Source organism: Hirundo rustica, chromosome 2 (genome assembly GCF_015227805.2).
Source record: "Hirundo rustica isolate bHirRus1 chromosome 2, bHirRus1.pri.v3, whole genome shotgun sequence".
Lineage (NCBI taxonomy): Eukaryota > Metazoa > Chordata > Aves > Passeriformes > Hirundinidae > Hirundo > Hirundo rustica.
In genome coordinates, this window is record NC_053451.1 from 6,331,730 (window position 1) to 6,348,691 (window position 16,962).

General features: G+C 38.2%; 1 protein-coding gene across 5 annotated transcripts in view; it reads right to left on the bottom strand.

Annotated features, from left to right (window-relative positions):
• The window catches only part of CADM2 (cell adhesion molecule 2), a 582,226-nt gene that overhangs the window by 118,881 nt on the left and 446,383 nt on the right, over positions 1–16,962 (bottom strand). The window lies entirely within an intron of this gene.

The following is a 16,962-nucleotide window of genomic DNA, read 5'->3' on the forward strand; positions in this document are numbered from 1 at the left end:
GTCTATGCAGAGTAGTTTGTTTCCTCTGTGGAATAAAGTAGGAGAGTTGAGCAAGTTTCTAAGTGGCGTACTGAGTGATTTGTAACATACATAAACCTAGAAACTACAGGACTTGAGTCACCTCTGGCCTTCCTCTAAAAATCCCAAAAATGACTGATTTCTGCCCCCTCATGGCTTTGTTCAGTGCCTAAAATAAATCCTTCCCAAAACCAGCCTGTTTTTCTCATATTTACGTTGTTGACGTCCGGTTGTTTACAGGATGTTGAGAATCCTGTATCTAGCCCTGCATAGTTTGCCTACAGATTTTTTCTCATGTCTGTTACTACTTATATTGAACTGGAATATCAGATTTCTCCGTTTCTGTAAATAATTATTTCTTATTACTAATAGACTGAAAGTTCCACTTATGCATGCATATGTAGTATATTGAACTATTTGAGGTAATTGAGTATAGTGGCTTTCATTTTTTGATTATGAATAAAAATAAGATCTCTTCTGTTTGCATGAAAGCAATGAGGGAGAAGGAGAACATAGATTCAATTAAATTCAAAATGTCACTTTAGTTAATGCTCTAAAATTTTAAGTATTTTATAACCTATACTAAGATTAACCCCCATTTTCTATTGAAAAACTGACAAAACATTCCCAAAAAATCTATTTTTCTATAGTAAAGTTGCTTCAGGAATCTGCATATATTATTCAAGCCTTTCCACAGCCTAGAAATACTAATATCATAAGTGAGCAAACACTAATTCTCCTAAGCAAACAATTAAAAAAGCCTCTGTAACTCAGAAAGTTTAGCTGTATACCTTTAGATTGAAATGTCTGACCTGATAGCGTGTGAAAGTTCAGTGAGTCTATTTTCACAGCAAGCCTCTGAAAGTCAAAATTAAAATGGGACTATGATATTTATCAAGGCAGTTACACTTGCATTTGTGAGAAGAACAAAGGTGTTCAAGTCCATAATGCTTTTCTCTCTCACATCTTTCTAAAGTCTCCAAAGACTCTTAGATTGTCTAGTATATCTCTTCCAATTATAAAAATAAAGTTTTACTGTGGTTCTTTTGCTACTAAACCCAGATGTTTCTGCCCAATTGCTGTCCAAGTCGATCCAGGTAGATTTACACCAAAATAAAAAGATACAGTGAAAATTCAGCAAAAAACGTCACTTGAATTTGTCTTCTTCTAAGGCTGCCATTTAGGTTTGCTCTCACCAGGAAATTTCAGCTGAATTTGCTGATTATTTTAGGGTAGGCCAGCTAAAGCTCAGCTTCTTCTGCAGGGTCTGAGGACTGAAAGGTGGCAGCTTAAGCAGGCCTAACATACAAGCATGACATGGAGTTCTTCAAGGCACATCAAAGGGACTGAGGTTGTGTGTGATGGGCACATTCCAAACAGAACGGAGATGTCATCTGGCCAGCCACAACAATAAAAAAACCCCACAATTATTTTGTTTATAACATCAAATCCATATAATGATGAAAACAGAAGCAACCTTAAAGCAAAAAAGCAAGCAAACCAGGAGCCGCAAAATGCAAAGCTGACAGAACAGCTGAGAAAAGCAAGCTCAGGAAAACAAAAAAGCACATAAAGCAAGTGTCTACCAACCCTAAGAAGCAGCAAAGCTGATCACTGTGGCTTTAGCAGCCAAAACTCCTCACAACAGTGAAGCTGTTGCTATCTTTGAGCAAGTAGATGGGGACTCAGCAGAATTCCTTTCTCAGTTTGTCAATTCTAGTCAGATGCAAATGAGCAGACATAAGAATGGTAGCTTATTTCATATTACTGACCTTCCAAAAAAAAAAAAAAAAAAAAAAAAAAGTTCAACTTCTTCCAAATGGTTTGATCATGACCACACCCATTTATATAATTTGGCAACAGCAGAAAAATAGAACAACAAAACAAACAAACTAACCAAAACCAAAAAGCACTCTCAGCACTCCGTAATTTGGAAGTGGTGATTTTTTCCTCCCCTTAATCTGAAATTATTTTTAAAATAATGCACTATACCATCTCACATAGTATTTTAGTTTGTTATAATTTTCAGTTGTTACTGCCTCATGATAAAGATTTATGTATCCATTGAAATATTTTCCTACAGATGGGACAATGTGTAGAATTTCACGCCCTAAGAAGAACAGTAATGAATTCCACTATAGTACAACTGGCCTACAGATGATGCCAACAGCACATCATTTTGATCCTGTAATTGAACTACAAAATGTTCCCTCAAACTACATTCCTACTGCTCCCCTCCCCGACCTCCTCCCCTCCACACCTTTTTTAACCTTGGTACAATATAAAAACCTCAGCTCAGTCAATTTTGTGGAAAGCTGGTAAAAACAAGCACTGGTCAAGAGATGAGATCAGATGTTCCATGTTTCACTACAGAATGGATTTTTATTGAAAGAACTGCAAGAAAGTTTTGTAATGGAAATATGAACACAGCCTTCACAATAAGTTCTGCAAATAGCATCAATATACAGCACTCCTTTGCAGGAAAGCTGTTGGTCAGACGCATTTTTGTAAGTGCTGGGTGTAGAAACAGTTCTCTCTTCCATCATTTTCAAACCTGAATATCTAAGTTTCCTTCTACGCAGATGACAGACAAACCAAATTTTACTGCTATGGCGTAGACAAGGTGAACACTTACACAGAGGCTTTTTATAATCTTATTTTCAAATTGTATTCCTGTAACTGTTTCTAAATCCTCATCTGTTTAGAAATACACCAGTTTCTCTTCATGAAATTGATGGCTGTGATGGATGCCAGAACTGGTTTGTTTACATTTTTCTGTCATAAGTGCATTTTGCTAAAAGAGTGATGGAAACAACAGCAACAGTGGAGAAACCAGGGGTAATTCTAGCAACTCACGATATTCAGGATTTGTGAGTGAGTGGAGCAGGGTCTTGCTCATGGCAAAAAACCTTGCCAAGCCTGGCTGATGGAGCAAAGAAGCCCAGGGAGGCTGGACAGAATGCAGGTACTGAAAGGTACCAAGTGGCAAGCAGCTCCACCAGAAATGTTCAAATGAAGTTCCATAAAGTAAAATACAAAATGTTCCATCACATTTAATTAGAACTTGGATAGAAAAAAGTGGAACACTGTTCTTTTGGAACCTTCTTTAGAAACTCTTTGTTTTAAACATTTCACTTTGTTAGAAGCCAAACAGGCACTTCTGGCCTCTTCCTGGGGATTTTAACCTACACTGCTGAATCATTACCCTATCTATAGTTTGCATACCTATAGAGATACTAGAAAAAGGGGAAATAAACAAAATATTTATTTGACTTCTGGGAAATACACATACGCCAAAAGCAGTAACAGAGAATACCAGCACTGGCATCACTTTGCTGGATTCTCATGTTGCAAGCTGTTTGAAAAATACAAAATGCAACAAGAAATGTAATTACATAGTAAATTCCAATATGCCCTAGGTATATTATTTCAGTTTTCTGTAATTCCCAGGCATATATGATGTAGTTAATTTGCAAAGCATGAAATAATTATGCATAAAACACTTGTTCCTAAGCAGACACACTTCATTTATTTTACCTGTCATTCTCTTTTCCTGTGGAAAAGATTTCCTTTCAGAATGTTCTCTGACACAGAAGCAAGCAACCTTGATAATTTGTATAGTTGAGGTAATTATGAGTAATAGATACCGTCATGTATTTCAGCTGCATTAATTAGTAATTATTGAGACTGATGACCATCACAATAAATTGGCCTCCTTGTTCACAATCAAACAAAGCTGTACTTTGTTTTTTGAAAAAAATAATAATATAATGATTATATGTTATCATAGAGAAATCCTACAAGAGGAATTATAATGGAGAGACAAAAGAACCTTAGAAACTTGCCAAAATGGAAAAAAAAAAATTCCACATTTCATACTGTGAAGAAAAGGTAGTTGGATCTGTTAGGCATAGCAGCCACACAGCAGCATCTCTAACGTAATTTCATCTAAAATGACCACATCTTTGTAGTATTTTGAGTCATGTATTTGAAGAATGGGGAAAAAATAAACCTCAAAATCCCTAAATCCTCTAAAGTAACTTGCTGATATTTTGAGAATACTAACTTGACATATACTGCCACGCTGGGATTCACTCAACAAAATTTTCTTCCTTATGTTGGGGCTCTTCCCTCTCTCTTGGGAATAACATAACCATTAGGTGGAACCAGAAGGATTTCTGACACTGTACAGGTCACACTAAACTCCCAGAATTCTAATACTTATGAAACTGAAACAATGTCTCTGATTTTTAGATTCCAACTTTCTGAATGCACTACCATGATCTGAAATAGACATAAAGGGATTTATGTTGTGTTTCTGGATATACTTAAGAAGGTCCTTTTTCTTTGCTTCTAGTGAATTCAATATACCAAGATCCCCATAGGATGATCTACAGAATTTGCTTACAGCTGTGCATCAACCACCACCACCAGAGCAAGAAAAAACAGAACGGGAATAAATTGAACAAACCAAACTAGTCTGGTTATTCTGTGTCTTCTAAATATTAATATATCTTTACAAAACATTCACATTTCCCTTAGAAGAAGAAGGACTGATACTCAGTTATTCTATTCATGCCTAAGCTATCTAGTCTGTACTTGCATGGTATCTGAACTCGTAAGGTTTTAAAACTTCTAAGTTGTTTTTCCTGTGGAAAGAAAATCCATTTCCTTCCTCTTTCATTTCCAGTTATGCAAGTTGATTACTTTCATTCAAGTACACGAGGGTGGCAGTGTGAATATTCAGTATTCCCATGTTTTCTATTTTTACTTCTGTATGTGCTGAAGCTGTTTGTTTTTACCTGGCAGCTGAGACAATTCTTACCCATCCACCACACTTGTGAAACTATCACTTTTTTCCCCTGGGAGAGAAGTCCTCAAACTGAGTCTACTTTCACAGGTAATACTAATGTAGAGGGAAAAGAATTAGGAATATCTATGCAACCTATCAAATTGGCTGACACATGTACCATTGGCATCCTTTAAAGGTGGCATCATTTATAAGCAAAATCAGTGGAAATCACATAAGCTGAAGGTCGCAATACTGTGGAGGGATCTTTGACTAATTGGCTGTGGAACAGTCTGACCAATTTGCAGATGTATGATGGCTTTTACCCCATTAGGAAAGTGATTAATAACACAGAGTTCAAACAGACATTCCAAACAGTGTCTTTCACAGTTCTCAGTCACTTGGATGCTGAGAATACCTCAATATCATTGAATTTTTAAACCCATTCACGTACTTAATAAATTTGGGGCATCACTGAGCTTCATAAAAGGTACTAAGTAAGGGTTTAAAAATGGAAGAACTATGTAACAGTCCTTGGAGATAGGTTTTACTTTGGTTCCAGTGCATTTCTGAAGTATTTGGCGATCAAAAGGAAGAAACAATTGTGTCAATAGAAATATACTTCTCATACCTCTAATCATCTGGCCATCTTTTATTTTATGCTGTGGCTTGCAAGCTAATAGGAAAAGACTAGATTGTTTTTCAGTGGAGATACACTGCTGAAATATTTGATTAGCTTATTTAGAGAGCAATATTCAACAGCAAGCTGCTTCCTCCTTTTCAAATTTTTCAGAATTTTTGCATGTTGTATAATGCGGGTGCCTAAGACATACAGCAAACTCCCTTCATCAGGAGAGGTGCTGACAGCCTCACTAAGAGAGGCATCTACTCCGTGCTTGCCTTGAAAAGGCCAAAGCCCTGGTGACTTAGAACCTGTCTGTACAACCTTATCTATTATTTATCAGAGCTTACAGCCTTAGATGTTCATGAGCAAAACCCAAACAGAAAGGTAATTTCTTCAGTGGAACAACAAGAATTCTCCATTTCCTGCAATCTGGATAAAATGAAAAGAGCTTAAGGTGACCTACAATGACTTATGATTTTGAACACAACTGCTAGGTTGAGGTTTTCACCAACTGTTGCCAAGTGACAAATGAAGGCCAGGATGACTACATGCCCTTCATGGATGGAATAAAGAAAACCTTCCTGCATGGCAGATTTTCTGCCCTGATCTACCTTTTCTCTCACAATCATGCTCTGTATTGGCTTCTCTCTTTTTCAGAGCACTCAAGAAATCTGGCAATATGCAAAAAGTGAGGAAAAAACCTGCCTTCTAGGGTGTTTATAATGCCTGTTTCTTGTATTAAAGAAGCAGTGAACTTATTTTCTTCTTGTCTTTTGAGAAACATAAGGATGATATTTATTGTCTGAGAAGGTCTGAGGCCTGACTCTCTTTCCCATAAGAAATCTAAATCTCAAATCTTTGCAAAACATACAGGCTTTGAACTATGAAGATGGTTTCCTGTTTTACTGTGCTGAAATAATATTTAACCGTACCTCCAAATAATAAAACAAAAATCGCATTAGTCAAGATGAAACATTGTTCTACAAGATCTGTTCATCTGGCTCCTTGTTCAAAAGGGAATTACAAGATTTCCTATTATCCTAATGCAACTGGACATGTACCACAGCACAGCAGCCTAGAAAACACTTAAAAATCATACTTCTCAAATATACAGCTGCAAAAATTAAAATTGCAAAACAATCTGGCAAGGTTAGAGGTGGACAGAATTAAAACAAATGAGATTCAATAGATAAAAGTAATTGGTAGTCTTATGTACCAAGTTGGAGATGAATGTTTTGAAAACAGTAATGCAGGAAAGAAGCCCTAAAGATTATAGAGGAAATTATTTAACTATATGTTCAAGTGCAGCACCACTCTAAAAAGATGAATCCTAATCTGGGTTGTACTGATCCTTGCAATTATGGTAAAAGAAAATGCTATGACATTTCAAAATAGCATACATCATACTGTGCCATATATTGTAAATTATAGACAAGAACAGTCTCTCAGTTGGGAAGAAAATTTCTGAATGTCTACTGATGGACTACTGCCACAAAAATAATACAAAGAAAATGAAAATAATACAATGGAGAGCTGTAATAAGTCCACATGTACCTAAGGAAAGACTAACAGAAATTATATTTTTATTTTTTTTCTATAATATTGAGGGTAATACTGAAAAGACAAAACACCATGTTTCAGTTTAAATGAGACTTCACTGTCAGTGAGAAATGTTAGATAATGACTTTCTTGAAGTAGAAGAGAGAAATAAATACTAATACTGTTGCAAGCCAAAACAAAGTTACACAGATTTCCAAGTTCGCTCTTCTGCGAAGATCAGATCACATAATTTTTCCTCATTTCCTAATCACTGTGTTAGCAGTACTTAAAAGATTCCTGACCAAGACAGTGTTAAGCTTATGAAGGTATTAAAAACTGTCTGGCCAAACAGCACAGAGCTCTACCAAGGCCATCTATGTATTTTGAAGAGCATCACTTGTGTAATACTCTTTTTCCTCGTCAAGAGTCTGCTCCTTACAGTCACAGCTGGTGACCTTCATGCACCAGCTTTAGTCAGCTTTGAATGAAAGGAGTCTTAAAGGACAGGGAGCACAGAATAAGTCAGCCAGATTTCACACTTCTAGCACTGCTGCACAACCAGGTTCTACTCAGGCCTGCCCAAATGCGATACAGTTTTTGAGTGTGTCTGCAGCTGACCATGCCTCAAGGAAGCTGAAGGGCTGTATTTTCCTGACCTTGCAGATGGTGACATTACAGTTCTGTCCATTCACAAGCTAAGCTTAATGATCCCATGACACTGGAAGTGTTTCTAGTGGCATAAGTGAGTGTTACTCGTGGTAGAGTCATGTTTATGGCACTGCTTCATATTCCTTGGAAAGTCAGAGTCTTCTAATTTCTAGAGAGTGCAGTCCTGTTCAAACCTAGTATTTCATCAGAATATGGAGAGACTTTCTCACTTTTTGATGTTCTAAAAGAGATTTTTCTCTTCCTGAGAATAACTATATGATGCCCCTGTTCTTCCTGCATTTCTTGATCACGTAGATGCAAAAATGAACATTATCCTTCCTGTAGCAGATGGCTGTGTTGGCTACAGATGCCAACACAGGAATACTCATTCTTCCCAACTACATTAAGCAGTCAGACTCCCTAAACTCCTGCTGCAGCCAGTGGAGCAAGTTAGCTTCCTCCAGAGGCCAATTAAGAACAGGTCACTGCCTTGAAAATATTACAGAATCTGGACAAAACAGCCAAGAAATCATCAACAGTTGATGAATGTATCTGCAATCAACCCAGAAATTGATCCCAGCACCAATGAAGAGTCAAAACCTAATGTACACATCAATACTGAAGATGTTAGTGCTGTTAGGGATGACTCGCACATCTCGCTATGGAGGGAATTGAAATATGGAGCAAAGTATCAGCAGAGAGCCGAGATGAGGCTAGCGCAATTCCAGGGAGGATTCTCAGAAAGCTCTTTGATGGCTGCAACATCTTTTATGATGAAGCCCTTAAAGTTTTATGATGTCTCTCATACAGCCCAGCAGCACACAATCTGTCTCTCCACCACAAGTACACAGATGCTCCCTCTTTTGTGGGATTTTTTGTAGTTTCCCAGATGCAGATGCGCTGTGAAGGAACCTGTTAGTGAGAAATGGTGTTAGAAACACATAATTAAAGGATTGGAGCCTCTCCCATGCACGTTGAGGCTAAGAGACATGGGATTGCTCAGCATGAAGAAGCAGAAAATCCTGAAGTTATTTCTAATTCAAAAGAAAAAGAAAATGGCAGCATATCTAGACCTCTAATTTCATAGGAAGCTAGTCTAACACAGAGAACCAAGCTGGACTAGATGATCTCCAGAGGCCCATTCCAATGTGAAACATTCTGGGATCATGTCTTTCCTGATTGCACACATAAGTGAGTCTTCCCAATCTTTGGAATAAACTGTTCTTTACTCCAGTTGTTAATTCATCTAGTCTCACCCTTTTCTCCTCATCAATCTTTAATTGATAAAAATCTCTGTTGGCATCTCTATCAGTAACATTTTTCCTATTTTCTGTAGTAAATAATTTTATTTCCTCTGCGTGTTAGGCAGGTTCTCTATAGGAATGAGGCCACTGGGGGGAAAAAAAAAGAAAGAAAGAAAAAAAAAAAAAAGTCAAATAAGAATGGGCTAAACCAATTACATATACATTATACATCAGGAATACTAATCAGCAACTCTTTAAAAGGGAAGAGTGCTTCAAATTAACTTATTACTTTGTATTTCCAAATAAAAACTCCCAAGTACACTTTATCTTTCCTGTAGCAGAAGTTCAAAAATGTAACAATTGTGAATTTAAATTACTTTACACTTATCAGCATTCTGAGCTGTATTAGGAAGAGGGTACTAAGGGCTGGTCCAAGTGGATGATCCCCACAGTCTCCTCAGCGCCGCAGATTATCACACCTGAAGGGTTCTGGGCTCACCCAGCAGGACAGAGCCAGGGTCATACTGGAGCAGGGCCCTAAAGGCAAGGGACTGCAACACCAATCATTTTGGTGGGTTGACCTGAGTGCCAGGTGCCCATCAAAGCTGCTCTATCACTCCCCTCCTCAACCGAACAGAGGAGAGAAAATAGAAATGAAAGGCTCATGGGTCAGGATAAGACATGGGGAGATCACTCAAGAGTTACTGATGTGGGCAAAACAGAGCTGACTTGGCAAAATTAATTTATTACCAATCAAATCACAGCAGCATAATGAGAAATAAAATAAAGTATTAAAACACCTATCTTCCAACCCTCCCTTCTTTCCAGGCTTAATTTTACTCACAATATTCCCTTAACTCGTCTTTCCCAGCAACACAGGGGAACACTGCACAGAATGGGGGCTGTGGTCAGTTCATTGCTCAGTGTTTGCGCTGCTGCTTCCCCATCAGTAGGAGGGCTCCTCACACTCTTCTGCTCCAGCACTGGAGATAGTCCTCCATAAACGTAAAACTTAATCACAGAAAAAACTATGGTACTGTATTTTGCTGCACAGGATCCCAAAAAGGTGTAAAGTCTCCAGCTTTACATACTCAAAATCTGACTGGACATAGTCTGGGGCAACCTGCCCTGGCTGATCCAGCTTGACTGCATGATCCCCAGAGGTTCCTTCCAACCACAGCTATTTGAGGATTCTCTGATTCATGCAGCTTTTACCTGTATCATAATACTACAGAAAAATAAAACAAACAAACAGAAAGTTCTCAGGCACTACTCTCCACCTTTCTGGCTTTGAAATTGCTTTTTGTATAATTAAAAACAGATACCCTGCAGAGTGCTCCGCTGAACTGTAATAAAGAAAACTGTTTGAAGACTATCCATCCATAGAAAGAAGTCTTACCTGGTGCAAGGAAAATGTTGACAAATTAATGTGATTGCCTCTGGAATTGAGTGCTGTTCTGGGTAGGCCCTCCCACAGAGACGTCTTTTCCCAGAATGAAAAAGAATTTTAAAAACATTTGATTGAATCAGTGAAAAATCTTTCCAGACAGAACAACAGAATGAAGAAAAGGGACCCTAATATTTGTCTGAGTACACACAGGTGAGCTCTCACATCCTCCAGGATCCTGTTCAGGGGGATTGTCATCCGGTCTGAGCTGTTTTTGCCACTTGTAGGATGGCATAAGCTTGAGCTTCTGCACCAACATTGAATTACAGCATCATGGACAGAAATAACAACCACCATTGAGCTTCAGAAGCTCTGGCAACTCAGGTCGTCAAATGCTGACATACTGAATACATTTTTGAACCCTCTGTGCTTGAATAGGCAAGAATCATAATGTATTACTTTTATTTCCAAGAGGTCCATTCTGAGATCAGGAAAAGAAAAATTAAATCATACAGAAGTTACTAAATCCTTGCTTTAAAAGCTGAATTTAAAAAACAAATGAACAAACAAATAAAAACTTTGTAGAAAAATGCTCAGAGATAATTTTCCTAATGTCTCCTAAATTTTAAACTTCCTTTACAGACTGAATTTTGTCTAGTTGAATCCTAGAAAGTATCACCAAACAGTGATGGATTAGAATAAAACAACCCACCACCACTGCCACAAAAACAACATAACAACATAAGATAACGTAACATAACGTAACATAACGTAACGTAACATAACATAACATAACATAACATAACATAACATAACATAACATAACATAACATAACATAACACAACATAACAGTTAAACCTTTCTCGCACTGAAAATTACAATCCTATAAATTTAAGAACAGCAGCAGATTTAACTTCACAGTCAGGTGAAGGGTAATCAGAGCCATATGGATTAACACTAATTCAAAAGCACTCTGAAGTTGTATAGGAAACCATGGGGAGCTTCCTACTGTAAAATCTTGATCATGAGTTTTACACCAATAATTAGAAGAGTCTGCAACCAGGTTTATCTCCAGGGGATGAAGACAAAATTTCATCCTCATGGGGAAATCTGTCTTCCTAATTCTGCCAGCAGATATAAAACAGTAAGTGGATTAAAGCCAAAAAAAAGGGGCAAAAAAATGCCTTTGTCTTCTCCAACAGCACTTTAGAGGATAAGATTCCTTGGAGACTGCCTAAATTCAGAGGAAAGGAAAGGGAGGGGGAAAGACTGTGGGACTACTTGAGGATCTGGCCCTGGTGTGTCTATCTAGATCCAAGACAGACAGCTACAAATGAGCCAAGATGAAACATTTCTGACTGCAACAGACAAAGTAGGATGGGAATGATGATTACATCGCTCTGCAATGGGGATTGCGGTAGCCAGCTTCTCTGAATGTAGGCGCTGATCATCCATTTTGAAATTAAAGGTATATTGTTCCCCATGAAAATGAAATCAAGGACTTGACTCTGATCTCCCCCATTACAGAACAAATCAGGTAATGCAAATCAAGTATCATCTTGTAAGGTGATCTGTATGGGAATAAATTTGACAGCAGAGACAGATCTGTCAAAAAGCCACTACAACAATACCTAGGGGGCTCACTGGCATTCTGAACTATTTGGCCTCGGATATTTCAGGCAATTTATTAAGGAATGGCACCTAGGTCTAGCTGGAGATGAACTTAACACAAAAAAAACCCCAACACTACAGCAAACATCTGAAACATGAATCCTTGTGCCTAAGGAAAACCTTTGGGCACTGCTGAAATTCTTCAATTATGCATCAGGGCAAGTACCTAGCTGAGTTGCTGAGCTCAAGTCTCTCAGAAGGTACAAATGCCTCCAGGCAACTGCCTGAATTCTCCTGAGTCATTTAACTGGATTGGGAGTGCAGGATAAATCCTGTTTCTGCATCAGGGCAATTCCCAAAGAAAGTGTTGTTCCACTGATTTTACCCAGGAGCTCAGCAAACAGACACCCCTGGAATTACCTGCTGGATTTCCTCTGGCAAACTGTGATTGTCCCAAACCTGCCTATCCACTGTGACCCACAAGGGCCTGGTTGGACAGCCCTGCTCAGAAGGGGCAGATACCAGAATTTCCACCTCACTTGACCATCTATTTGCGTGCCATCACTGCTGCACTTTGGGACATCAGTCACTTAAAGTCTCCTTTGAAACTATTCTACTTTATGTGAATACAGATATTACACATATAAATATAAATACAAACTAATTGAAGGAAAGATTTAAATGTTTTCTTGTGTTTCCTACCCGCTAGCTCAATTTTTTTTTCTGCTTCCTACTGTGAATATTTGCAGTGGCATAGCTCTGGTAGGTAAAGGTGTGAGGAAAACCCATTAAGAAAGTGCAAGGCCCAGACAGCTATGGCATTCTCTGAGAAGATTGGTGGACAAAAGGTCTTATTACTGGCTTGCAGTACTGTGACAACCAAAAATTTGTCCCTTCCTTCCCATCCCTTAACACTGACTGATCCAGCTATCTGGCTACCAGCTAGACTAAGCAGCCTCTTCTCTGTTTCTTTGTTTCAGTGTGAGCAAGATGTGACCCGGCTTATGTGTCACTTTTAGAGAAAAGTGGAGAGTCCCAAGAAGCACTGAATAGAATCCTTTAGGTTAAAGTTGCTTGTCCAGGTTTTATTCCCCCTCATAATGTTTAGTTTATATGTCTTCTTCTTCAGCTTGCTATCCTTAGAGTAGTCTGCTCCTAATTTTTCTTGCTCTTTTCAGACATTTCTCAGAGAGCTTGAACATGTAATCTGAGGCAGATATTTCCTATGGGTACTTCTGGTTTGGTGTTGTTTTTTTTTTTTTTTTTTTTTTTTTTTTGTTTTTTTTTTTTTTTTTTTTTTTTTTTTTTGTGGAAGCAGCCTATGGCTTCCTTTGTGATGAAAAACAGTACCCTCCACATGCTCCACAAAGTCCTTTTCAAAAGCCAAATGTTGACTCTTCAACCTCCTATCACACCTATTTGCCTGTTTTCAAAGACAAACCCCAGCTAAGATTCTCTTTTATTTTATCCATAAGTGATACAATTAAAGGTAGGTACTGGGCACCAGTTATCAATGTACAGTGCTGAAACCTTCAGTGATTCCACAACAGTTATACATAATGAACTTTCCTAAACACAGCCTTAAAAAAATTAAAGTCTGAGTCCTTGTTGCATGCAATACTAATACAAACAACATTTGAATACGTGAGTTATGAAAAAGTTCTGCACAGACCAGAACTGATGGAGTGCAGGATATGCTTCTTTTCCCAATTTCTATTTCAGTGTACAGGAAAAAGAAGGTTGACATTTCCATGGTTGGAGTTAAAAACTCTCCTCTGAAAAATGGATTCTGGTAACAGCAACAATATACAATCTATCCAGGGTATGTGTATCAACTGAGGGGAAAAAATGAGGAAAACAATCGTTAAGACAAACAGCAGACTAAACTAAACCTGACAGGCTTGAGTGATGACATAATACCCTCTTACTCTGTGATGGTGACACAAAAATGCCAAAGGACACAAAGCTGTCAGTCTTGTTGTTTATCTTCTATCTAAGACTAATAAAAGGAGGTTGGAGACTGACAGAACAGACACAGGGACAGTCCTGGACATTCAGTTTGCAGTCTGAAAAATGTATTGATGGATTTAGGGGTGGCTTATTTATTATTGCCTTTTTCTGCATTACCTTTGTGAGCTCTCACAAACTTTTGATATGGCTTTTTTTTTTTTAAGCTATCATTGCTTTTTCAAATTCATGTTTAGTAGTTACATTTGCTGATATTACAATGCCCTAGTAATTTATTAGGTATCAGCTTCTGGACAATTGTCCCACTTGGTTGAAAACAAAACTAAGTTTTGCATAGCCCCTTAGGTGGTGTTCATCATCATGGTGAATAATGGAATATTATCAAACAACTCTATTTATTTTTAGCTGTCTCAGAAAACAAAGCCTAAATGCATCCTGCCACGTCAGCTCCTAACTACTAAAAATGGTAAGTGACACAGGTCTCTGTAGAGCACAACACTGGAGCAGCACTACTTAATTTTAGCACATAAATCTTGTAAGGCAGGTAAAACCACAAAGAGAGGAACAAGGAACATTCTACACAGTGAAGTTTTGGTGCAAAAAAAGTGACTTTTCTGGTTATTGCCCCATTGACTTTGTAAGAAACAACTCATAGAAAATACTCTGAGATGAACCAAGTATCTTTCAGAGTTCTTCAGAATAACTCAAGGAGGAAGTAAGTCTCTGTTATCAAAAACATGGTAGACAGCATTTGCAAAATTTTCCCACATACGGATTCAACGCTAGTGAAACACAAATTGCCCTTCTTAACTACTCAAGAGCATCATACAATTGAGGAAGGGACCCTATAAAGCCACAATGTCTTGCAATTAATTCCTCTCACTGGAGGGGTTGCACAGACCTATACTAGCAAGGTACTCCTTTATGACTTGCAAGAGATATTTTCTCTTCTAAAAGCAAATACACAGGACCTTTAATTCCAGATTCACTCCACCTCTCATATAGAAACACCAAGAGGCACAATCCTGAGGAGTGACCAATCTATTTCCCACTGAGGCTGGAACACTCCTCTCCAAAGCACTGAACGTGCTCCTGAGAACCACATGATCTGCTTCTACTTTGGTTCTTGGTTTGTGGTGTGGCCTTGTCTGGAGTCACTTTTACCTCACTGATCCCATGATTCCTAACCCCATGCAGTCACAGTGACTTTTCCTTCCATCTACACATTTGCTGTAAAGTGTTATTAGGGAAAAGGCAAGGTAACCAAGAAAGGTGGAGGTTCAGCTCTCATTCCAGAGTGGACTGGAAAACACTCCTTTATTGACACAGAAACACAAATTGGCTGAGTATTAACAGTTCTGTTCATCTCCTGATTGCTGAGTGCTGGGGCAGCAGCAACAAGAACATGAACAAAGTGTTTGTCTGGATCAGCTGAACTGAACAGGCATTTGAAAACACTTTTAAGTCCCACTGCTTTCTGTCCATGTGCTTGCTACTGTGGCATTTGAGATGAATTCAATCCCAATCTCCTCACTGACTACAAACCAGTGCATCCTCCTCTTCCTTATTTCAGTGATTTTGACTGATAATGCTCTTATTTTACAACCTCAAACAAAACATTTTGCTTCACGGTCATGCCTTAGCACTGTACTTAACATTGGGCAACGTAAGCAGAACAATTCAGAAAGTGAAGGACAATCAAGAAACTCCCCTCTCCTTCCTGTGCTATACCTGCATCACAATGCAGTTATATATATTTTAATGAGACTTGTGTCAGTGTGCACCACTGTGCTACAGGCACCTTACTGCAGCTGTTGAAGTTATTTCTCTCTGGCTTCACGTCACATTACCTGAAAACCCCCAAAGCTCAGAAATGCACAGCCCATCTTGTCTTATTACCTCAGTAATGCAGAAAACCTGGCTAGCTATTGAACTTGGCAGCAGGTAACTCCTCCTCTGCATTTTCCTGCATTCCACTCACATGTTTCTGGTGACAACAGAGGTTTCATTGTTACTTCAGGCATAGGAATCTGCCCAAGTTTCAGCCATCTTGTCTTTCTTAGGACAAGGCAAGAGGAAAATATGTGAATAAAATACCTGAGTGCAATAGAGGAGTTTTTAATTTACTGAAGTGTGCATTAGCTGAACTGCTTCTTCCTACTGTACCATAGTCATTAACCTTCTTAAGAGATCAGTAGCTCTCACAAGCACATCCCCAGAAATTTAACAGAGAGACCTCTGCTCTTTAATATGAAGATCTGTCCTTATTTTGTCTGCATTTTTTTCCCCCAGAAAATAGGTACTTCTTGTTATTTTTGATAGTATAACAACAAACCTTCTGATAACACGTTTCAGTCTCCTGTATTTAAAGCCGTAACATGAGGCACTATCATTTAAACACAGCCACAGGAGAGTTTACTTCTTTCCTTCTTTTCTCTCTGTGCCACACTCCACAGTGAAACTGAGCAACAAGTAAATTAATGCATTTAAACAAACCTGTGGTTTCAAGGGCAGCCTAAAAATATTCCAAGATAGCCTGAAAGCACAGTGTTCTTTGCACCGTGATGTCAGCCTCCTGTCAAAGTAGCTTTATTCTGACTATGAAAGAATTTGATCTTGACCAAAATAACAATGAAGGGAATCACTCAGTCAGAACTACTCAGGTGTAATTCCTGCTCTAACATATTGCTCATCATAAACAGATTCTAAGATGACACTGAATCAGTTGTTTCTAGCTCAAAATTTTAAGTGCTTTGCTAAAGTAACATTAACAACTTTTACAATAACAAATGAAAATTACACTCACAGCCACATGCAACATGTAAACAAACAGTAGTACCGGGAAAAAAATAGCCCTAATCTGGACTAAAAGACTTTGAGAAAAATGAGACATGAACAGAATGCCTAGGAGGTAGGAATTGCACACCCTTATCTCAGAATTTATACCGGTCTCTTAAGTCTTTGACAAACATGGGTTTTACCTTCTATTTCAGAAAAGCAGATGTAGTTTACCAGCAGCCCAAGAGATAGAGTCCATTAATAAATATAAAAAAGAGGAAAGAGGAAAGAGCTAAAACCCCACGATTTCTTGCTGTAAAAATAAATAAATAAATAAATAAATAAATTAAAGTG